The sequence below is a fragment of the Eleginops maclovinus genome, chromosome 22 (assembly GCF_036324505.1).
Source record: "Eleginops maclovinus isolate JMC-PN-2008 ecotype Puerto Natales chromosome 22, JC_Emac_rtc_rv5, whole genome shotgun sequence".
In the NCBI taxonomy this organism is placed as follows: Eukaryota; Metazoa; Chordata; class Actinopteri; order Perciformes; family Eleginopidae; genus Eleginops; species Eleginops maclovinus.
In genome coordinates this window covers 18,202,700-18,227,927 of record NC_086370.1, presented here as the reverse complement: position 1 = coordinate 18,227,927, position 25,228 = coordinate 18,202,700, and the positions used below count along the sequence as shown (strand labels likewise).

The following is a 25,228-nucleotide window of genomic DNA, read 5'->3' as shown; positions in this document are numbered from 1 at the left end:
ACAAGATCAGTGTTGCGGGTTTTTTCCCCTTTTGGCAGATTGTTTTCACCCTGTTGTAAGGAAAACAGTGTTTCAATTTCAACTATTAATTTGCAATTCATCATCTTCTGTGTGCAGAAGATGTACTCAAAGCCTGGATTTAATTAAAACACATAGGGCTAATAAATAATTTCGTTATAGCAGCAGAAGTGTGAAGAATGGATTATAAAGTCTGTTTATCTGCTTCTATATAAGTTGCATGTTACAGTGTCTCACTAACTCGCTTACTATAGTAACTAGAGGTCATTACTTCCTAGGGCCCATAGTGAGAATATAACAGTACATAACATTAACCTTCAAATTGTTTCAGTCTGAGCTTGCATCTACAAAAACAAGTACCTAATGATTCACTGTATTACTTATTTTCTACGTCTTTGAGGCTGTTACATGTGGTAGTATTATCCCCCGTCTGTAAGCACAAAGGCACGTCAACTCAAAAGGCAGCATGAGAGTGTGTTTTAACCAGTTCATTAAGCTAAGGACATAAGCTGTGCTTTGATATCTTGCGACAGTCGATATCGAAATCTTCCAGAGAGAGAGTGGTTTCTTTAGATTTAGCAGCCCACACTTTGAAACTTGATTTGTGTTTAATCTCTATTAATGTTATTGACAATAAGGAATAAGGGAGAATTTCTGACACATCGCTTTTTTTTGTTTCAGATAATGCTGTCTTTGTATCTGGTGCTCCAACAGATATCTGACAAGTGGCTGGTGAGGTGAAACAAAGCAGGTGCCCATGCAGAACAAGGACATATTGTCACTGAAGTATTTTTGTGTGCGCTGCAAAAGCAAGACAAGCTCTTCAAGAGCTTCCGATTTTTGCCACTTGCTGGTGAGAAGACTGCATCAGTCCTCTTCATCAGCCAACTCACAGAGTGTTTCTTTGACCCAAAGGGAGAGAGTTTCCATGTTGATGGTGTTATACCATCTGCTTATGCAGCCACTGTGGGGAAACTACAAACTTCCTGCAGCGTCTGTTTCTAAACATCTTTACAATAGTTATTGACTAGCTTTCCTCCTCCTGGGTGAGGCTCACAGCTGGCTGTTGCTTCAGTCCATCCTACAGTCGAGTCCATCAGGTTTTAACCAGGGAGCCTGGCATCGTGCACTTATAAACCGTATGATTACATTTGTTCTGTCAATGAGTTTTTGGCACCATTTAATTCCACATGGTGATGCTGTTAAACCATCACAGTGTCCAAAAGTCTGTCAATCAATCTGTAGAGAAAATCTAGCCAATTAAAGGTTTGCAAATTTCACAACTGGAACAGCTGTGAACAGATCCCAAAACAAAAATTACAAAAAGGAAAAAATTGAGGATACTTTTGTTCTGAATGTGTGTGGATCATAGAAGACGTTCAGTAGTTGAACTACAAATGCAGCATGTGCACTCCAAGAATAGAGCAGGAATCAAGGATACACAAGAGACAAAAGATGCTTAGAGAGGAAAAGCAGTGGACAAGGATTGAGAAGGGCAAGGACTAAATGAACTGATGCTGAAAAGGCCAGTATGAAGCCATGCTTAGGTTTCAAGATATTCAGGTCATGTAATCAGAAAGGACTCCCAATAGGCGGAAAACAGTGCTGCGTTTATAAGCAAGTGTTACAATTTCTCTGAAATCAAATAATGTATTTGAATACAGAGAAAAGAGGTTATACTTTTTAGATTCCAAATGAGAATATACTGACTTTTTAGCCATCATAAGAGGAAGATGTTTTCCTGAAGGAATAGTTTCACATTTTAGGAAATGCATATATTTGGTTTCTTGCCGAGAGTTTGAGAATATTGATTATTACTACAAGAGTTGCAGTGAGTGTTGTCTTTTGATCCAATACATGTGCTTCTTTTTTAACTTTGTCACTTCTTCGCTGGCATTTTTATTTCAAACAGCTCTTTGAAATAATTTGTTTTGGGTTAACGCTTCTACTTTTAAAACACTTTTCAAGACATGAAAGGTAGCATATTTAGACAGACGAGGTCAAATGGTAACCTCAAGATGTTTTCAACATTTATTTCTTGTAAGTCAATTTAAAAATGTTGCTATTGAATGGCACCGTTATCGGAGCATATTACCATTACACTAGAACCTTGAACATTTTTCCGGTGAGTTTATCAAGCTTCAACACTTCTGGTTATGTCACTTTTAGGATTTCAGTTATTTGTTGTATCAAATGTGGCAAACTCCACCCTAACAGCCATGATGAAGCAGGTTAGCATTTTTAAATGTTAAAGTCTTGATAAATAATACCAAAGATTGTCTTTTGTCTTTAGTTGTTAGCTATTTATTCTTGAATATTCAGTGTTGTGTATAAATAATGAATAACTGGAGTTTGAGGTTATAATAGTGAAGATGAAACACCCTGCTGTGATTAATTGACAAACATTAATGCAGTAGCTTTTGTTTTTGGGTCTTGTGGTTGTTTACTTTATAAAGCACTAAAGATGTGTACACTTTTTTCACAAGGTCAGTGAAGGGAACTCCCTACTTGGCTAAACAAAAAATATGTGCAACAGGAGTGAACACCATCTGAATTTCAATTAATTGGATACAATGCAAAGTCAATTAATCTCATTCACAAGCTAAAGGGGGTTAAACCCCAGGCTCAGGCATACAATACTTTATGTAATCAAAGGTCATCAGCCGAGTGAGCTGTCTCAGCCAATATGCAGATATGCACCTTTAAACCTTGTCTCACACAAAATCTGCGTGTACACAGTTTCCGGCATATCTGCTCAGCATGAAAGACAGTAAAGCTCCCTAGTGATGTTGCTGATGTTATCATCAGAGAAAGCATCCCTGTTATGGAAATGACATACTATTCTCTTGCAAGCTGAACCCTAAACTATGTTACGAGGCTTCAGTTGCAGCATCTGCTAGCAGTAACATTAATATGTGTTACACTTACAGTCACGTTGCAATTTGCACGGTGAAAATTAAGGCGCTGGATTAATAGGCTGCACTGCTTTCCTTGATTTCATGTCTTAATTGTCGTGTGTGTGTGTGTGTGTGTGTGTGTGTGTGTGTCCGTGTGTGTGTCCGTGTGTGTGTGTGTCCGTGTGTGTGTGTGTCCGTGTGTCCGTAAATGTTGTCACTGTTATTCAGCTTAAAATGATTGTTACTTAAACATACTCTTGTTTCATACTTCTTCTGCCTATAATAGGTTTAACCCTTTAAGCTGGAAGTATTTTCACTCTTACCAATAGTTGTTTGTGATCAAAGCTAAGGTGCTTCTTGTTACAGGCTACGGAATGCCATTTCAAAAGAATGTCAAAACAGGTCACAAATTAAGGTCTCCCTTGTCTCTCAATGTCATTATCAATTATTTAATTAATATTTCAAGGTGACATATCCAGTTTATGCAAGCCCAACAATCATTAAACCTTTTTTCTTTAAATCTTTGCTGTATTATCTGATCCAAAAAAGGAATTCTTCCCACTGTTTCATCATCAAAGACTAAACGGAGTGACTGTCACACTCCTGAAACTGAATCTGTCAGATGTTCTTGGGTAAACTCTATCATTTATTTTTCTTTCATCTCCAACCACTTATATTCCGCTGTATGTCAAACGGTACGCATTTGTTTTCCATATGTACTAATGGTTTCCATCAGAGAAATGGGTGACAGTCCACTTTTGTTCAGATTTTAATTGCCTGGACAAATGGGATAAATCCGGGTAAAATAGTATACAATATAATATGTATATTATGTTTCCAAGCAAACAAACTAGATAATACATGTAGACCCATCTGCACCAACATATTTTATTACGGTTTGCTGCTGCCAATTTAAATCAAGATACTGCAGGCCATGGAGAATCACGAGCCTCCATAATCATCATCACGGAGATGGCATGCTCCTGTGCGCCTGTGGCATCGCAGCAAATGTGGCTGGTGCAGACTCTGAGTTCTTGGCAAAAATGACAGATCATGGTAAGAAAGCTGGTTGAGCCTATTCATGAAGCAATGGGGGGGTTATGAATTGTGGAAATGTCAAAGAATTTCCGTGTATATTATTATCATTTCAATTGTGCTTTGTTTTTACAATAATATTTAAACAGAAATGATGGCCGAAGAGATCTGAAAATGTCAAAATTCAACTTGTTTACCTTGAAAATAAATGTTATTACAGAATAACGGTAGCCCTTAAAAGTCTTTTTTGTCTTTCCTGTGTCCAATTCCCACAGGACAAAGTGATGATCAGAAACCCTAAACATGTACAAAAAGCAATCCTTTATCGTGTATGTGCTGATCTTTTTGAAACTGCTGCAAATAGGAGGGGGCTCCGCTGGGCACTCTCTGCATGACACCTCTCTAACTGTGCATTGCTGCAAGACTGCATTTATTTTATTGCATATAAAACGTTAATTTAACACCAAAGTAACTGCATATGTTCTCTGGGGATTTCGAATTGAGTGGCATACCTGAGATGGAGGGTGTAAAGTGTAAACCTTGTCAGGCTGCGTACTTTAGTAATCTGCTGCCAATTCGATGGCCACTGGGATGCAGTGCAGCTGAGTGTCCCCTTCACAGTGGCTGAGAAACCTGCGCATGTTTGCCAAGGGAAATTACTGTGTACCTGTGGGTTCTGGATAATAGCACTGGCATCCACCCTACCAGATCTTTCATCAGCCATCAGGCGCCAAAAATAGCTTTAAATGGGCATTTAAAAAAAGCAATTTAGAACAGATATTATATATGTTTATTCATAGTTTTCATAACACATACCACACATGATTGGCCTTTATTGTGTTGCGGGTGCTACTTTTGACTTAAAAGAAAATGGATTACACTAATCGTTAATGAGCACATGTTGCAGCACTCCTGCAGACTCTGGAGATGGTTGATATTTTCCTGAGGGATAAATGGTTCAATCTGCGAAGTGGTAGAAGAAAACACAGCTGAGACCTCCTCCATATTTTTGAAGCTGCATCAAATGAAGTCAGGATGTTTAGTTTTGTGTTGAGGACTTTCACTGCAAATTCAATTCAGCAGTACTGCTACCGGCTCATTATATAGACAAATGAAGCTCAGTTTCTGAGTAAACACTATACCTATTAAGTGATAACAAGAAACTAGAGGGATGCATTATACAGGGATATCAGCAGCCGTGGCGGTCTTTTTCTCTCATGCTCAGTCAATTGTCAAGTATTGAGTTTTCTTTGTTTGTGCAGAGTCTCAGAGGACTATTTTGTCTCATTTGTTTTAATCTGACTCGCTGCACTTTCACCATATTAGAAAAAGCTACAGACATCAACCTTTTTAATCATTAAAACCTATAGAGATCTTTCTTGTTCTGCTTGGAGACTTGTGGGGGAAGGATTTAAGTTCTGATCTTTTTCATTATTGTACTTTATCTTTACTGATAAGATACTCCTAAAGATTTAACAACATTTATGTAAAAGACTTTCTCATCATCCATCTACATTTTTAAGATAATGATATATTACAGACCACTTCTAGATGACACAAATTCTTGTATGTTGCAGGGAGTAAACACATAGGGATCTTTTGGGTTAAAGATGTGTCACTAACCAGACCTGTTGCAGCCACTAGCTGCTATGTAGCTGGCAAGAGATACTGAGGGTATATTTTTAATTTTTATTTTCACAAAAACAAACCAAAGCACTGAGCCACAGACAAATCAAGTGAAAAGGGACCTTATTTCATAATGCAATTACAATGTTTCCGCCTTGGAAATTACAAATCCATGTTTATGAGTTTTGCTTAAAAACAGTTTGCAGTTATTGAGATATACAAAAAATAAGGAAAAATGGGAAAGAAGACTGAGTGTTGCCATGGTGATGCTTGGCAGTCAATAGAGAGCTTGTGTGTGCTTCGCCCCCCTCTCCCCCCTCCCCAGTTCTTTTGAAAGCTGATTGAGTTGAGGTGGGTAGCGGAGCAGAATGCCACAGACAGCCTATCCATTCCCCTGATTAGTCCTCCACACTGTTCCACTTTTCATTCATTTTAATCATTAATGCTACAGTTGCCATGCCCACCCTATGTGTGCCGGAGAGAGCTGTCAGAGACATTTCCTTAAAGGTCTTGTAGTGTGTTACCATGGAGAGACGTCAAAATATTATTTCGAAACTGGACTAGATTAGTTCTGGCTGCAGCTTTATTAGAGTGGAGGAGTTGACAGTGATGAGAGAAATTGTTTTCATTTATATCTGGATAATAATTATTTAGAAATAATGTAAAACAATCCTAAGGAGTCTAGAATTGTGTCTACATCAGACCAGCGTCTATTTTCAGTTGTTCCCAGTGGAGTGGTACGGGAATAGTTTTCTATAGGGCTGCCCTCGACTAAAGATGTTTCTATTCGACTAATAGTCGTCAATTCAGGCGATTAGTGAACCAATCGTCTCATGTATACGATATATTACGATTTATTAAAAAAAAAATCATAACGTTATTTTAACAGCATGGTACGTTGTGGTTCTTGTGAAATATAAAATAAAACTGTAATAATTAACCGTTGATATATACGTTAAACTGTACACGTACAAAGCGCATGAGTCACACTGCACCGCACGGACGTAGCAGTCGGCACGTCAGCGGTACAAACATCTCCGGTAAGGATTCTTAATGTGTGTGTACACAAGCAGCGAACACACACACACACACACACACACACACACACACACACACACACACACTGAGCATTTAGTTCTAGTTTCTATCATTCATATCTGAATATAACAACCCAATAAATACTACACAGGAAATGGATACAGCGATAATTATGCTCGTTGGCAAAAATCCCTCCGCACATTACGCCTTGATCGTGAAATGAAAGCATTTTTTCCCCTCGACTAATCGGCTAATGTAAAATTAGTCGACACATTTTTTTTTTCGCTGACTAACGATGAGTCCACTAATGGGGTCAGCCTTAGTTCTCTCCCACACAGCAGAGGACTCCGATACGGATCCGCTTTCAAGTCATCACATCCGCGTTACTGTCACATTCGTTTTGGTTCCGCTTGGCGGATCAGCGTCGCCACCCGCGCGCCGCCGCACATTCTACTGTCAAAACGCGGATCATGACCGGATCCAAATCTGATTCACAAACACGGACGCGCCTCTACCAAAGTCCTTCTGCCTCTACTGTCAAAATGCGGCTCCGCGACACACCCGTATCGGATACGCAGACGCGGACGCGCCATCATTCCAACGGACGCACGGCCAGCACAGCATAATTTTGAGCTCGCAAAGTAAGTATTGATTTTTACATTTATTATATTGTTACATAAAAGTAGATCGTCCCTATATAATTTTCATTATATGGATATTGTCAAACTTGCTTATGACTTGGAATACAATTATAGGAAAACGGTGTAAGTTATGTAAAACAGATTTCCAGATTTCCCTGAATGGTAGAACAGAACTGTTCGCAATGGTGCGGGTGAATTGCCACTATCATATGGCTAGATAGACTAGTCTGTATTACACAGATGGCCGATAAGTTATAGGGGCTAGATAGTTGTTACACAAATAATTCAAAGCTAGTGTTATAATACCGTTATACATCGGTGCTATACAAGAAGTGACCACCGTCTATCTTGTAGCCGCCTGTGTTTAGCAAGAATGCTAGCTAGCCATGAGCTAGCTAAACCCGCGAACCACTTTGAGTGATGAAATGCTATTACACATATCAGTTAGTAATACATTCTATGTTATCATACTTCATATCCTGTATCCTGATATCTTATAACATAAAATCCGTGAACAATCACACTGATCGTTAGGTCTGAGAACAGAACACGTCCGTGTTGCTACTTTGACAAGCAACACAAGATATGGGAGTTAGCATATTGGTATCAGCTAATCTACGTGGTAGCCAGCCACTAGCTAGCGCTGTCCATTGGTCAAATAGACATGAGCTCCTTTTCAGGTCCGTTCGGGAGATATTAAAGTTATAGCCACAAATTATGGTCACTGAAGATATTAAAATGAATTAAACACGTTCACACCACAACTCCTTGCAGTCGGCTGTGTTGTCGGTATGAAATGATTTTCTCTAAAGTAAGGGGTCATATTATCTAGTCCCAAGGGCGAAACCATAGTATAGATATTGGGGGGGGGGGGGGGTCCAAAATAGAAGTATAGACCATTGTGAACAGCATAGGCCAGCGGGGGGTCTTGGGGTCCTCCCCCAGAATATTTTTGATTTCTTAGATGCCATTTCCTGCATTCTAGTGCATTTTAGGGTGACCTGTAAGACAAATCCTAACCCCATGAAATAGATATAGAACTTATTTGTCATATGTCACATATTAGACAAAATATTGGAGGGGACAGATTGGTAATTTCCCAACATTGGGAGGGACTTGTCCCCCTCAATGTCTATGGTGGTATGGTGGTACATTTTATACTGCTGTTATTGACGTTCACAATAATGAATTGCAGTATGTAAGTTTCAGGTCAATGCAGGGCTGTTTAATGCTCTTAGGATTACACTCAAGTGTTCTACTATGCATCTCTGTAGGAAAATACATTTTTTTACAATGAGCTTTTCCTGACATTTCAGAGGGGTGCTCTGTTGCATATTACTGTATATCAATCCTCTGTGCAGCTGTATAATGTAAATATTTCCTTCTAGCCCACTATAAGGATGCTGAGGCGATGCTCGGGTCCTATGGGGAAGGCTGCAACACTTCCGAGCTGCAGACGGATGCAGAGCTGGAGACATGTCTGCCATCTAAGCGTCCTAGGAGGGCAGTGTAAGTGAGATTTGCCTTGTTCAAAAGTTCAAGGTTTCCTGCACAGCTTCTATGTGCTGGTAACAGCAGGAATAATATTGTCAAGAGACCAGGTATACTAATATAACAGTAATTATATGCTTACTTAACAGCCATCGTTTTGGAGATGACACCTCCAGCGATGAGGACATGGGGGCACCTGAAGGTAATGTAAACTCTCCAGGTGAAGACTGATGTCTGGCATAATATTGAACAATTATCCAAAGCGACAAACTTTTTTATACAAAGCAACTTACAGTACACAATCAGCAACATATAAAATGTGTGAAAACATATAGAGGTAATATTACAATGTTAGTGCTGATGAATATAGTTTTGTTATGAAGGAGGATATATCCTGGTCAATCTATACTAAATGAACAGAATACACCTGCGTTATGCAAGATTTCATGCAATTACATTTTCAAATATTAACATGTCAAATTTCTCTCCATTGCCATGGTGCAGGTGTGTCCCAGCTTCAAAGCTCCCCTATCATCCGAGGAACTGCTTCGAAGCAGAGGATGACTCATGGTAAGAACTGATTTCTGAATTATTAAATATGGAAGCACATTTGTTTTATCAGCCACGGTTAGCACAAGAAACACCATTTTAATGGCACTGTATTCTCTTCTTTTACACTGCCATTTTCACCAACGCTCAGGAACAGCACCAGCACCCGCACTCTCACCACCTCCTGAAGCGCCAAGATCCAGCGTAGCAAGGCATGGAGGAATAAACCATGATGCCCCCCTGCTCTGGTGAGCAATACCTGATACATTAAAGGGTTACTAGGTCACTCAGGAATTGCAAACTGCAGGCCTATGAGCCAAATCTGGCCCAAGGTGTGTTCAAATGTGTATTACAGTTGGTCCACATAGTAAGCAGTTTTACTGCATTACGTGGCCTCTTAGTGTAGATGGGCCTGCCAGTGGGCCTGTTCACACTTTGCTGGAAATGCTCAACTACATCATAACAACATTACTATGACATTGCAGGGTGCCTTAAGTAATAGAGTAAGACTTGGTCAATACAATTTTGTGGACAGTCAGGTTTTAGCACCCTACGCGAAGGGGTTAAACAGTATGGGTATTCCATTATTTTAATGGTATGAGTATAAATTCTCATTTCCTTTAGAATATATAACGCAAGAAAACGTCAGGCATTGGTCTTTATGGTGCAGGGGACATGTCCATAGCTTTTTTAATTTTCTTAAATAGGATCACTAATCACTAAACCATTTCCAAATATTAACATGTCAAATTTCTCTCCATTGCCATGGTGCAGGTGTGTCCCAGCTTCAAAGCTCCCCTATCATCCGAGGAACTGCTTCGAAGCAGAGGATGACTCATGGTAGGAACTGATTTCTGAATTATTAAATATGGAAGCACATTTGTTTTATCAGCCACGGTTAGCACAAGAACACCATTTTAATGGCACTGTATTCTCTTCTTTTACACTGCCATTTTCACCAACGCTCAGGAACAGCACCAGCACCCGCACTCTCACCACCTCCTGAAGCGCCAAGATCCAGCGTAGCAAGGCATGGAGGAATGAACCATGATGCCCCCTGCTCTGGTGAGCAATACCTGATACAATAAAGGGTTACTAGGTCACTCAGGAATTGCAAACTCAGGCCTATGAGCCAAATCTGGCCCATGGTGTGTTTTTTGGCTTGCAAGATTGATTTAATTATGTACTGCAGTTGGCCCACATACACAATGAATGCAATAATAATAGTAATGACTTAAACAGTAAAACATGATATGGTATTATATACACTGCATTGAAATTACACCAATATTCCATTCAGTGTTTCGAAGAAGAGAATACAGTGCCATAACAGAAATGTTACATGTTTTTCAATAGCGTTTGAGGTCCAGAAATTGACGCTGCTCCAGAAAAATCGTTCACCAGAACGAGCAGATTCTGGCTAAATTGGATTTCCTGGCAAGCCGCCAAAATTGCCCCACGCCAGAGATGACAGGACCTGAGATTTCCAACGTTCAATTTCCCCTGGAGGACCTACAGGCAGTAGATGCCTTTGAAGATCTACTTAAAGACCAGGCCAATGCCTCCACTCGACAGCAAATTGTGAGTTTTTTTTTTTTTTGCATGGAGCCAATAAGTTCCTATAGATCGTCCATAAGAAAATGTGAATCGTAAGTGTCTACTCTATGCCTTTTAGATATCTTCTTTATCGATAATCGGAGGCCAGGACCTGAAGAGGATAACCTGGAACATCCTTGGTCGAATATTCGGGGTTGCTGTGGCCCACCAGATAAACTGGAAGGGGGTGAATTCAAAGAGGGCTTTCAGCCGGATGGCCATTAGGCCTCTTCTTTCTGTAAGTATTGTTCAAACACAGCCACAAAGTACCTATCCACAATTCACAGCTTTTCTAATTAGTTTGTTTCCATGCATTTATATCAGGGTTCCCACCCGTCCTGGAATATCAGTAGAGGTCCTGGAATTCAATAGAGGTTTTTCCAGTCATGGAAAGTCATGGAATTTGAGCATTTTGCATGTGCAGTCAGGGTATATCATTGAATTTGACAGTATTGTGCTTTTGTTTTGTCTAGAATGCTGCCCACTACATTATAGAATACTGTAGCGCTGAGCGGTAGCCACTTCAAAAGGATGAAGGAGGCAGCAGACAAAATGATTCGTCGTCGTTTATTTCCTGCCATCTCACAGTCTGAAATGTGGGGGAAAGGAGGTGTCCCCCAAGAAAATAATAAACACTGCTAATCACTAAACTAAATAAATTTTACCTCAAAAATTTTCAGCAGGTTTCCCCCTATTCAATCGCCCCGCTCTACTAAAAAAAAAAAGTTTTGGGAAACCCCCCTTATCGATAACCCCCCTTTTATCAAAACCGTCTTCTATGGTGGTAGTCTGAATTCAAGAACTGTGATTCGGATACTCAGCAGCCGTGGCGGTACTTTTTCTCACCTGTAGTCATTGTTCAGTCATTTGAGTTTCTTTGTTTGGCAGCGTTCAGAGGACTATTTTGTCTCATTTGTTTTAATCTGACTCGCTGCACTTTCACCATATTAGAAAAAGCTACAGACATCAACCTTTTTAATCATTAAAACCTATAGAGATCTTTCTTGTTCTGCTTGGAGACTTGTGGGGGAAGGATTTAAGTTCTGATCTTTTTCATTATTGTACTTTATCTTTACTGATAAGATACTCCTAAAGATTTAACAACATTTATGTAAAAGATTTTCTCATCATCCATCTACATTTTTAAAATAATGATATATTACAGACCACTTCTAGATAATACATATTCTTGTATGTTGCAGGGAGTAAACACATAGGGATCTTTTGGGTTTTTTCTTTGTTTCTGATGTATTAAATGTTTAACCAGACCTGTTGCAGCCACTAGCTGCTATGTAGCTGGCAAGAGATACTGAGGGTATATTTTTAATTTTAAGGAACACAAAAACAAACCAAAGCACTGAGCCACAGACACATCAAGTGAAAAGGGACCTTATTTCATAATGCAATTACAATGTTTCCGCCTTGGAAATTACAAATCCATGTTTATGAGTTTTGCTTAAAAACAGTTTGTAGTTATTGAGATATACAAAAAATAAGGAAAAATGGGAAAGAAGACTGAGTGTTGCCATGGTGATGCTTGGCAGTCAATAGAGAGCTTGTGTGTGCTTCGCCCCCCTCTCCCCCCTCCCCAGTTCTTTTGAAAGCTGATTGAGTTGAGGTGGGTAGCGGAGCAGAATGCCACAGACAGCCTATCCATTCCCCTGATTAGTCCTCCACACTGTTCCACTTTTCATTCATTTTAATCATTAATGCTACAGTTGCCATGCCCACCCTATGTGTGCCGGAGAGAGCTGTCAGAGACATTTCCTTAAAGGTCTTGTAGTGTGTTACCATGGAGAGACGTCAAAATATTATTTCGAAACTGGACTAGATTAGTTCTGGCTGCAGCTTTATTAGAGTGGAGGAGTTGACAGTGATGAGAGAAAGTGTTTTCATTTATATCTGGATAATAATTATTTAGCAATAATGTAAAACAATCCTAAGGAGTCTAGGATTGTGTCTACATCAGACCAGCGTCTATTTTCAGTTGTTCCCAGTGGAGTGGTACGGGAATAGTTTTCTATAGGGCTGCCCTCGACTAAAGATGTTTCTATTCGACTAATAGTCGTCAATTCAGGCGATTAGTTAACCAATCGTCTCATGTATACGATATATTACGTTTTATATATATAAAAAAAAAAATCATAAGGTTATTTTAACAGCATGGTACGTTGTGGTTCTTGTGAAATATAAAATAAAACTGTAATAATTAACCGTTGATATATACATTAAACTACACGTACAAAGCGCATGAGTCACACTGCACCGCACGGACGTAGCAGTCGGCACGTCAGCGGTACAAACATCTCCGGTAAGGATTCTTAATGTGCGTGTGCACAAGCAGCGAACACACACACACACACACACACACACACACTGAGCATTTAGTTCTAGTTTCTATCATTCATATCTGAATATAACAACCCAATAAATACTACACAGGAAATGGATACAGCGATAATTATGGTCGTTGGCAAAAATCCCTCCGCACATTACGCCTTGATCATGAAATGAAAGCAATTTTTTTCTCGACTAATCGGCTAATGTAAAATTAGTCGACACATTTTTTTTTCGCCGACTAACGATGAGTCCACTAACTGGGTCAGCCTTAGTTCTCTACGACATGAACTATGTCAGTAATTACCCCACTCGTGAATGTCAGAAGCTTCCATGTGTCATAAAAACGGCAACAGTGACGTGTGATGTAGCTTGTTTATAGGTTTATGTTATTTTTATTTACGTTGATTGCATTTACCCTTCAAACGTCACAAAGTGGTGTGAATGTGAGGAGATTATCCTGCTGAACAAAACGTGATAAGTATCATAAACGTGTGTTGGTCACAAGCAGTGGCGCCTGGTGAACATCCCAGTATGACTTAATGCAAAAAACCCAGGACTTTTCAGTGTTAATTTAACAGTATTACATGTTAATGCAATACAATTTAAGCATTTGAGACTTATCCTTTTTGTAACTGCTCTGACAAACCTGGAATCTACAAAAATAGTACACAAAAACATGAATGCCAACATATACATTGCAGACTGCCTGCTGCATCATTCCATCATTGTGGCAATATGCTATCCTGTGTGCAGTGTCGGTTTAGGTTTTATTTGGGCTACATACAACCATCACTGAAAAATATTCCATGGCAAACACTGCCAGATCACAACTTACCTCTGTAGACAGCCTCTGTTGTTCTCCTGCTCCCAGCATCCTCCGTCTCTTGATGGGCTCCTGCGGCTGGTCAGATGCACTCAGAGAGGAAATGGAGGCCCTGGTCCAAAAGATAAAGTTTAGGCTGCTAACTTGCCATAACACTTGTTAATGTGCAATTATATTCATTGTGTGCAATATACTCATTGTTGTTTAAAGTATATGTATATAATTCACTTTAAACCATTTATTTTTTACTTTTGTCAGTTTAAATAAAACACTTATTTATATAACACTCATGAGCCAGATGCAACGTCATTTCATTCTGCTGTGCACTTGTCCTGTGTGTAGTATGAATAACAACTAGGTCTAAATTAACCTTGAATCAATAAGAACTAGGCCTCCTCTAGAAATTGACCTGGTGGACACCTGAATAAGCCTGTTATTACAAACTGTGTTTATTAACTACTTTACCTGTATTATTATCCAAATCTGACAGTCTCTTCTCTTTCCTTTTTAAATACTAAAACAAATATAAATGTGATGTGATACATGATATTCATCACTTTGATGACACAGCACATTTAGACTGTTGGAAGTGAGGAACTGATTTTTTCTAAAAGCTTTGTCAGCCAAACTATAGTTATTTACCTGATTGTTTGCATGCTGTTTGTGAACTTCTGGACTAGTCCTTTAATGAAGACAGGGTCGATGTTCCTCTTCTGCAGCTGGTTGAATAGCATGTCCACATGTGGCATGATCCTGTGGATCAATTCCAGGAAAAAACAGAAAGCCTCGTCTTCAAGCATCCTCACTAAGCCCCCAGCCTCTCTGACAGTTACAGGATCAAAGCTCACAGAGTCTTCCCTGATGGTCTGGAAACACTTGAGGAGGTCATCCACTTGTTCGTACACAGTGTTTACTGCACGACTGTGGAAGTTCCACCGCGTTGTAGAAGCTCTGGGGAGTCTGTGCGCCACCACTTGGTCGAGCACTGCAGTTTGCTTGGGTGAGCTGGAGAAGAAGGCAGAAAATCCACCACTGTCTGAAAAGAAAGTGCAGATCTTGGGGATGTGTGATGTTGCTTGCTGCATTATTAGGTTCAGCTGATGCACATAGCAGTGCACGTAGTGTGCATTCCCGTGCACATCCATTACCTTACGCTGCACTTCGCCAGTGGCTCCCCTCATAACAGAAGCCCCGTCGTAAGCTTGGGCGGTAAGTTTGGCCTTTTTTCCATTTTGGAGTATGGTGCTTAGCTTCTCCAGAAGCGCTGTAGCGATTGTGTCAGCAGTCGAGTTCTGGATAGTAATGAACTGGAAAAACCGCTGTTGTACTACACTTTTAGCGTGGATGTAGCGTAGCACAAGCACCAGCTGGCAGTAGGTGGCAGTGTTGTAGTACTCGAGTCCGACTCGTGAGCTAAATTTAGAGACTCGTGACTTGACTTGGACTTGAGCACTAATGACTTGAACTCGGACTTGGACTCGTGCATTCGGACTCACGATGACTCGAAGGGACTCGACTTTGTCATTAAAACCCTGAGGTCGACGAATGGGCTGGCGCGTTTTCGATATGTTTCTATTAATATTTATGCTATGATATGGCGTAGAAATGTTGCCCCCCCCCACCCGGACTTGATCAATAGGGACTCGACTCGGACTTGACTTGGATGAGTAGTGGACTCGACTTGGACATTTTTTTAATGACTTGAACTTGACTCGGACTTGAACACTGGAGAGATGTATGGCAGACACTAACGGAACATAGACTACAAAGCCCATTTGGGAGAGCAGATTGGCTGGGCAGACATTAAATGTTTTTGCTGGTGATTGTTGTACTTGTATTGTTGTCCTACTTGTTACACAGCTATCAGATTGGGCGGTGACACAGAGTGCTTTTTTGATGGCAACTTACAGTACTATTGTATTATGCGTTATATCTTGTAATTGGATAATAAAAAGTAGGTTCACTCGTTATTTCAGTCCTCACGACTGTATACAACAATTACCCTTTGGTTTCATGAGGTTAGAGTATCGCAGCTTATGTTCAAATGAGGTGTGTAAAATAAATCATCACTAAAAGGTATTGTATCAATTATTTGGCTACAATATATATTTGCAGATGTATTTGTCAAGCTGTAGATGTATTTTCCATTGATACTTTCACCTCTACACACATCTATATTGTTCCTGCATGCTCTCTGCTCGCTTACAGCAATATGGATCGATGTTCCTCAATCATATTGATGCAGATAAAAGGATCATCATCGCCCAGTAAAAATGACCAAGCATCCATGTGTGTCTGTAACACTGATCTGCAATCATTGGCAAGAGGAAGGAGAACCTCTTTGAACCTCATAAACATCCATCACAGTTTAGGGCAGAAGCTAATCTAAAGTTAAGGAATGACTTTAAGTGATCGTAGCGTATGTAAATAAAAGTCAAATATGATATGCCATGGTGTATTTAATGGAATTTGAAATGGTATATGTAATCACAGTTGATATATTCATAACGTCTGGGAGTTGTGTTTGTGCTGCCCTTTCATAATCGTTTAACATCTACACACAGCAAATGCCTCTTGGCAACTGGGAGACTGAGATTTAACCAAAGCTGTGAAAGAGATAAGAACAACGAGGCTTACGTTATAACTCCATATGACATCAGACAACTAGCTCAAAAACCATTGTTCAAACATAGTCAGAAGAACACTGTTGTGATGAATTGAGAGTATACTAAATATCTGTGGAAGTAGAGTACTGAAGAAGGATATTTCAGTACAGCCATTACATAAGACACACTTAAAGACCTGAAGGCACTGCAATCTCCAGAGGAGGATTGTAGACGGGAAAAGTAGCTGATATTCATCTACGGATAAGAAACATGTAGGAATAGAAAGGCACTATTGCTTAGAAGGCTATATTAACTCTTGGTTGTGTACAGAGATATACTCTGTGCGATGGGAAGATTATAGTTTAAACATAAGTATTTTGTAATCTTTTTAGTGCGTTTAGTGATGTTTTTTTTAGTAATTATGGAAAGCGGGATGCAGTACACGAGACTAGGATTAGAAGATATGCGTTTTATGAGAGTTTGTGAACCAATGCTATACTTTAGTTTTTTTTGTTGTTAAAGGTGCCATAGGATGCATCTATCTGGTATTTTAAATTGTTTTCTGATGTATACAAAGAAGGTATATAACTTTGGTTGATCCAAAAAATGTCCAGATGCGGTTTTACAGGCCCATTTACAACCCTATGATTTGGTCCTAGAATGAAACAAGCTGAATTGCCTTATTTGGGGGCTCATTTAAATAATTATGACGAGCTCTGCTCTGATTGGCTGGTTTACAAGGAGCAACCCATGGCTGCCTCAGAGCCCACAGAATTAAGTGAAGTTCGTGAAACCGTGAGAGATGAACCATGGAAGCTATTTGCATCCATCCTTACATGTGTGAGACTTTATCAGAGGAGGGAACCAATGAATTTGAAAAACAGCCAGTTGGTCGGAGATTGGAGAGCAACGTTACGGAGTGGCAAGTGTTAGAGTTAGTGTTTCCAGCAACTGGTGTATGCAAATGTTGGGGCTGGACTACTGTGTGTTACGTCACACACAGGGATTGTTGTAATTGGCCCGTGTTACCGCTGTGATATGCATATTCATGATTTGCACGTGAAGGAGGAAACAATGGTGTTTGAGGTTCACGATATGTCAGTTCAATGTACCAAACTCTCCTTATTCAACTATGCCAAGGTAAATTCCATTCTATGGCACCTTTAAATTCCCCAATATACTTAAACAAATTATACATTTTATTGAATTCAACTTAGACGCATATGAGAAATATAATTGTATCTTCAATAATTCAAGATGATGTACAAATGATCATATTGTGGGATTAACACTCCTTTTAGGACTCTAAGTGTACACCAAATTAAATCTTATCAACAGGAAATCTTATGATTTTATGCAGTTGTGATTGATCCACTTCTGTCTGGTAAGATCGACATGACCTTTAGCCACCGTGAGATATTTGTTCTTCATTTGCTGCCAATCGTAACTCAACACCTAGTTCAGTTAAGTTTGAGAGGAAGTGTGAGTGTCTGATAGAAAGAAAATATATCTAAATCAGTATTCTCTTGACTGACAGGATTTACACCCCTCAATGATTTACTCATGTTTCAATTGGAGTGGTGATCTTGACCCTGAACAGGCCCCTAACTTCCTCTTGCAGTCTGGCCTCTTATGAGCTGATATATATGCGGCTTTGAGAAGTGTAACCACACCAAATCGAAAGAACTATGTGTAGCAAGTATGTGTGTTAAGCCTCCACACAAGATAATCAGGAGTATGAATTTGGACATGTCTCCTCTTCAGCGACCCCCTTTTTTACCTCAGTTTGGAAACCAATGGTGGCGATAAGTTAACCTCAACCGAAATCATAATATTCAGTTCATAGGATCATCATTCAGTAGCTTGTATGTGTGACTCAAATGACAACATCAGTGTATGAAACAAAAGGCAAAACCTAGCCTGTAGCACTTCAAAAAAATGGTTGCCCTCAACTCTACTAAACTAGAAACGGCAGTAGCCATTGTTGTAGCATTCTCAAAGGGCAGCAATGTCAAGGAGGACTGAATATTAGATCTGGAGAAATGACAAAGGCTAAAAGAGAGTCTCAGGGCAATATTGAAAGTGAAGACAAAAGTAGACCCATGTGTGCAGTGACACAGATTTCAGGAACATCTGGGACCTACATCAATAAAAGTGCAAGGCTGCAAGGAGCCCCAAAAGAAATCATGAAATAATTGAAAACCTTAAAATATTCAGTCTGAGAGAGCGATTAAATGAAATTGTGAGAAACGTGACTGAAATGAATGAGTGTTTTCATGAACTGAAGACGGACTGTGAAACGGTTCAACATCTAAGAGGAAGTCACGATAACACAGGGTGCTTTATCTTATATTTGAACCCTAAATGAGACCATCGTTTACCAAATGAACATCATATTGTTCTGAAGAACAGAAACTAGTGGTTAAGAGAGAGTGAAGGGGTCGGAGCGTTTCAATGGGCTGCAAAAAATTGGGGAGGACGAAAATAGAAATGGAAACACATAACATTGTGCGCTTTTAAACTAAATGTTCAATGAACATTTCAGTAGAAAACAATAGCTAACGATGATTATAAAAAAACATTGATGTCATTAAGGTCCCACCGTAGCTCAGATTGTTGACGCATTGTGCATCAGCAACCATCCACTATTATTACACTAGTCAATTGATCTGGTGTTGCATTGTAAGTCAGACTGATTTAAAAAAGTTTTACATGGGCCTCCAGATATACTTTACCTTATTATACCTGGGAGATGCAACCAAGTAAAGTCTATGTATGCAACAATGTGCAACAAGTTAGCTTTCAATTACTCACAGCAAACACACACAGCCAGCTTCAAATCCTTGTGATTTTGTTTAAGTAAAATCAATTCATCCTTTGAGTAAGAGAAAGGGGTGATGGTAACATTGTGCTAGTATAGCGTCACAGACCTCTGACTGTCCACTGTATTGTTTGGATGTAAATTGAAATGATTTTTCTTCTCCCAGTCTTGCAACTCTACCTATTCAAACCAGCCACCTGTTGGTGGGTGTTACCGTCTGAAATGGTATAAAAAGTAACATTGATTCATGCCTTCCATTATGTGGAGCAGGCAAATCAGAACCAACTGAGATGTGATGATGTAAAATAAGAATAAAATAAATAGATATACACTCCTGTGCAGAACAATTTACAAAGAATAGAACAATGGCATGTTTGGCACTGAAAATCATCAGCTACAATTTATGCTTTCCTTGCCTTGTGCAAAACAGGATTAAACTAAAGACACCTGTCGTGAAAAAGTGTCATTCGGGAGTTGTGATCCTTCTTGTTTGTGTATTTTGTCAAGGTGATACTTCAAACATGCATCCCCAAGCTACAAATTCAGTGGTTGAATATATGGTTTCTAGCAAAGGTTAAAAACTGCTCTGTAAAAAAAAGCAGAGAAAACACATTTTCCTTGAGAGCAACAAGTACTCTTAGTCTGCGGTCAACTAAACTTGTCCTTGAGCTGTGCACCCCACTGCACCATGGGTACTTTGAGGGAATTGTTGGGCTGTACACAGTATGTGAGGACCCTGACAATTCAGAGAGTATTTTCTGAGTTTAAGGAGCTGCAGCTATGTTGCAATTGACCGTTCACATGGATTATACGTAAAGAAAGGGATTTTACATATTAATCATCCGCATAAGAAAGCCAGCCTTAATCTCTTAGACTTAGTTGTAAATATTCACCAAACTCGACTGAGTTCAGCAGCTGGATTCAAGTATGAGTTAGGAGTGGTTTGGATGACAGCAATGATAAGTCTTGTATTTCGAAGTAAACTGAATTCATTATTAATGGCTCCTTTTTTATTTTATTTTTTACGACCACTTATACAAGGTTTCAAGGTTTCAAGGTTTTATTTGTCATATGCACAGCAGATACAGCGTATATGTTGGCAATGAAAATCTTATGTCGCGTGCTCCTCCAACAACTCAACATACATGGTGCAAATAACATAAATAAAATAGTGCAAAAGAGAGAAGAATATTTACAGTAACAACAATAAAGATTTGAGGATGTGAAATATATACATATGTGGAATACATTGAAAGTATTTAAATACTTGTGGAATGAGGAGGTATGGACAGATGCATATATTATGTATAGCAGATGTATATGGCAGATATGTATAATATATAGATATGTGTACTATAAACAGATATGTATAATATATAGATATGTGTACTATAAACAGATATGTATGGCAGATGTGTATAATATATATATATATATATATATATATACATATATGTATGTGTGTACTATAAAAAGATGTGAGTAGACATTCACACAGCTCAGGAGTTCAGTAGTCTTATAGCCTGTGGTATAAAACTGTCTCTGAGTCTGGTGGTCTTGGTCCGGATGCTGCGGTACCGTCTGCCAGACGGCAGCAGACAGAACAGATTGTTGCTGGGGTGATGGGGGTCCTTTAATATCCTACCGGCCTTCTTCCTACACCGCTGGGTGTAGAGGTCCTCCATGGATGGCAGCTCCGTCCTGGTGATGTGCTGAGCAGTTTTCACCACCCTCTGTAGAGTCTTACGGTTGAGGGCGGTGCAACTGCCATACCAGGCGGTGATGCAGCCAGTCAGGATACTCTCGATGGTGCACCTGTAGAAGTTGCAGAGTATCCTGGAGTCCATGTTGAACTTCCGCAGCCTGCGGAGGAAGAAGAGCCGCTGTCGAGCCGTCTTGGATATGACCCTGGTGTGATGTGTCCATGTCAGGTCCTCACTGATGTTTACCCCGAGGAACCTGAAGCTGCTGACTCTCTCCACAGGAGTCCCGTCGATGGTGATGGGTGTGTGTGCCTCTCTCTGCCTCTTCCTGTAGTCCACAATCAGCTCCTTTGTTTTGCTGACGTTGAGATGGAGGTTGTTGTCCTGGCACCAAGATGTCAGGGCTCTGACCTCCTCTCTGTACGCCGTCTCGTCACCGTCTGTGATCAGGCCGATGACGGTCGTGTCGTCAGCAAACTTGATGATGGTGTTGGAGCTGTGTGTGGCCACGCAGTCGTGCGTGAACAGGGAGTAGAGGAGAGGGCTGAGCACACAACCCTGAGGGGCTCCGGTGTTGAGGGTCAAGGTGGAGGATGTGATGTTCCCCATCCGCACTGCCTGGGATCTGCCCGTCAGGAAGCTCATGATCCAGTCACAGAGGGCGCTGTTGAGCCCAAGGTCCCTGAGCTTAATGATGAGCTTGGAGGGCACAATGGTGTTGAATGCTGAACTGTAGTCAATGAACAGCATTCTCACATAAGTTTTCCTCTGGTCCAGGTGGGAGAGGGCAGTGTGGAGGGTGAGGGAGATGGCATCATCCGTGGACCTGTTTGCTCTGTAGGCAAACTGCAGGGGGTCCAGTGAGTCAGGGAGGGAGGAGGTGATAAAAGTTTTGACTAACCGCTCAAAGCACTTCATGATGATGGAGGTGAGTGCAACTGGGCGGTAGTCATTGAGGCAGATGGGTTTTGTCTTTTTGGGGACAGGGACAATGATGGACTCTTTAAAACATGTGGGGACTACAGACTGGAGCAGTGACCTATTGAAAATGTCTGTGAACACATCTGCCAGCTGAACTGCACACACCTTGAGAGCACGGCCAGGGATGCCATCAGGTCCCGGAGCCCTGTGTGCGTTGATCCTTTTCAGAGATCTACACACATCTGCACTGGTTAAAACCAGTGAGCAGGGATCCTTGCAACAAAGCATTGCATAGGAAAGATTAAGCATCTACATGGCTGAATTTCAAGTTTAATCAGTATTCAGAAGTAATTAAGGATAGTTAACATGGCCTCGTTAGTTTTTAGTTGTTCCAACATTTCATTATATTGTAATAGTGTAAGGTTTACGTGAAATACACCAATTCAGTGTGTAATAAAACATGCTTAATGACTTTATTTTGCCTTTTTATACTCCTACTGGCCATTTTTTAAAAATTGATTTGATAAACTGCAGGACCACAGTTGCAGATTTACAACTGCATATAAAATACAAAAGTGAATATTAGTTATTAGATATATCACTGTCTTTCCGAAAGTCAACTAGGGCGAAATATATTTTTACTTGTCTGGAGGTGGGTGCAATCGCTTGATGCTGCCATCATTGACATCATGTCTCCGTGTCCGCCCCTCTGGATTTCTAATTGATAAGTGAAGAGAAGAAATTAGACTTGGTGACTATTTGGTTAAAAAGTAGCATCATGGCCCCGGCCGTGGCGCAACTGGCTGGGGCACCTGCACCGTACGCTGGCAACCCGGGGTCGATTCCCGACCCGTGGTCCTTTCCGGATCCCACCCCGACTTTCTCTCCCACTTTCCTGTCACTCTCCACTGTACTATCCAATCAAAGGCAAAAAGCCCCCCCCCCCAAAAAAAAGTACCATCATTTATGCTTATGTTCAATTCCCTTCCATCTGCTGCCTGTGCACACACAGCAAGATCTCGAAAACACTGCAACATAATTTATTTTCCCTCTCAACTGGTTATCTTGCTTGGGATGCTCATCATTTCCTCAACAATTGCTTTCAATTTTAGAATAAGGGGGCTGACCTGCCACACAAATAGTTAAGATGTGGTCGATTAAAGATCCTGACATTTATTGACATTTCAGGAGTCAGGGGGGTTATATTGACATGCACATAATAACCTGACCTGTCCTAGTGTGTCTCCACCTTATCATTTCATTTGATTAATTCCAGTTGGAGCATTGTCTTCTGCATTTAAACTCAGTCAAGCTTGTTTTCAGAGTAGTGAGCAGCCAGCAATAAAAATGAGCCTTAAAGATAATCCTTTTTCTGAATGTGTTTCATGTTTGCTGAATATTAAATGGTGCCACTAGAGCTCTTTGGTGCATCTTCTTGCCCCAGGCTAAACATCCAAGACCTTGGAAAAACAACCTTTCTTGAGAACTTTCTTGAGAACTTTCTTGAGAGGTTTATTAAAAATATGTTTAACATTTGCAAAGTCCCGTCTTAATACAAGCATCAATTCAAGACATTGTGATGCACGATAGCCATGAGTCATGGTTGACCTTTATTGTTGTCAGAAAAAAAAGGAGGAGATTTCAAGATGATCCCAAATCCTGGATTGAATGCCTTCAGTCATGTTAGTGGATTTTTAATTGATTGATTTTAATTCAACAAAGTGCTCTACCACTGGGATCACGTTGTATGTTTTTGTTAGGGTGTACCTCACTTTTTTAAAACAGAATATGTTAATAAATGTAAATTTAAGGACACTATCTACTGGCCTGGACCATCTACTAAACCTTAGAGACTAAATCTATCAATTACTGTTGCATATGCAGATTGTCATACAGTATGTTCTTTATTGAATACAGTATCTTAAATTAACCAAATAAACACCCAAATTCAGAATGTTGGCATGAGTCCAAATGTGCACTCAGTTCTTTTCTGAATATGCCAGAAAGCCTTTCCTTCAGAGTTGGTAACACCCACTACTGTTCAGAAGAATCATCCTCTAACTCAAAACACTGTGGGACAGACAAACAGCTTTGAACATCTTGTTCAACTCTTCAGAAGACCAACAATACAAATATTAATCTGTTTCATAAATAATCATTATTGAAAATATATCATTCTACTGATCCAATTTACCTTAAGCTCTGTCAAAAGCAGTTTCCAAAACACTCCTCTCATTTGTTTTTTTAAGGTCAAAGGTGCTCACAAAGAGGACAGTGATTACAGCATCACAGTATGAGATCATGCTGAGCCATCTTCCCCGCTTTCCATCAAATTGAACAGGGGTCAGCATGACTGTGCGTTTTGGACAGTTTGTTTTTTCATCAAGTGATGAACAACAGAAAATATAATAATCTGATTTGAGGGCATTCAGTGCTGTAGAGAGAGTCAGAGTATTCACATAGGCTGAAATACAAAAGGTATACATAATAACATGACAAATACCTACAAAAAATATTCCCTTTACCTTTGTTTTCTATCGCTATGATTTACAGTACATCAATAAGCAAGGAAAGTCAGTTTTGACATTGTAAATTAGCTGCAGCTTAAGAACTTCAATGATTGTGCACTATTTGCGCTCAGCTAATGTTCCTTGTTTTTTCGAACATACAATGCACTCAGCGGCACTCTTACTTTTGTTTTGAAAAATGGACAGGCAGGAGAGCTAGTGAAAATGTTGTTTTTCAAAAGGCTAGTTTTTTCAAGTTGTTCAACTTTACCCTATCACCAGAGTCAACTCTGAGATCCTGGTGATGTGGTAAACCTCAACAAAAATTAGTTCTATATAGTGGATTGGTGTTGAAAAATGTGTTACTTACTTAAAAATCCTTAATTGTTAGTCAGAAGTCTTATGATTGTTCTACTGCTGCCATATTGCTGCCCCTTGCAAGTTAGTCACTTATCAACCTGTAATCTATTATCTCCAGAAAAGAACTTTGAAGTTTCAGAGATTCCTACAGAGACACCAAGGAGAACCTGTTTTCTATTTTCCCATGGTACACTGAGGGCCTTATAAAGAGCTCATTAATCGACCTAATTTAGCTGGACGTGACCTTGGCTACATT

At 39.9% G+C, this 25,228-nt stretch overlaps 1 long non-coding RNA gene across 1 annotated transcript; it reads left to right on the top strand.

The window, feature by feature from the left end:
- Positions 1 to 10,030: 10,030 nt before the first annotated feature.
- On the top strand, positions 10,031 to 11,118 carry LOC134859040 (uncharacterized). The gene is made up of 4 exons (XR_010165037.1): positions 10,031 to 10,135; positions 10,265 to 10,360; positions 10,652 to 10,876; positions 10,971 to 11,118. It is a non-coding gene; the product is annotated as an uncharacterized LOC134859040 (long non-coding RNA).
- Positions 11,119 to 25,228: the final 14,110 nt, after the last annotated feature.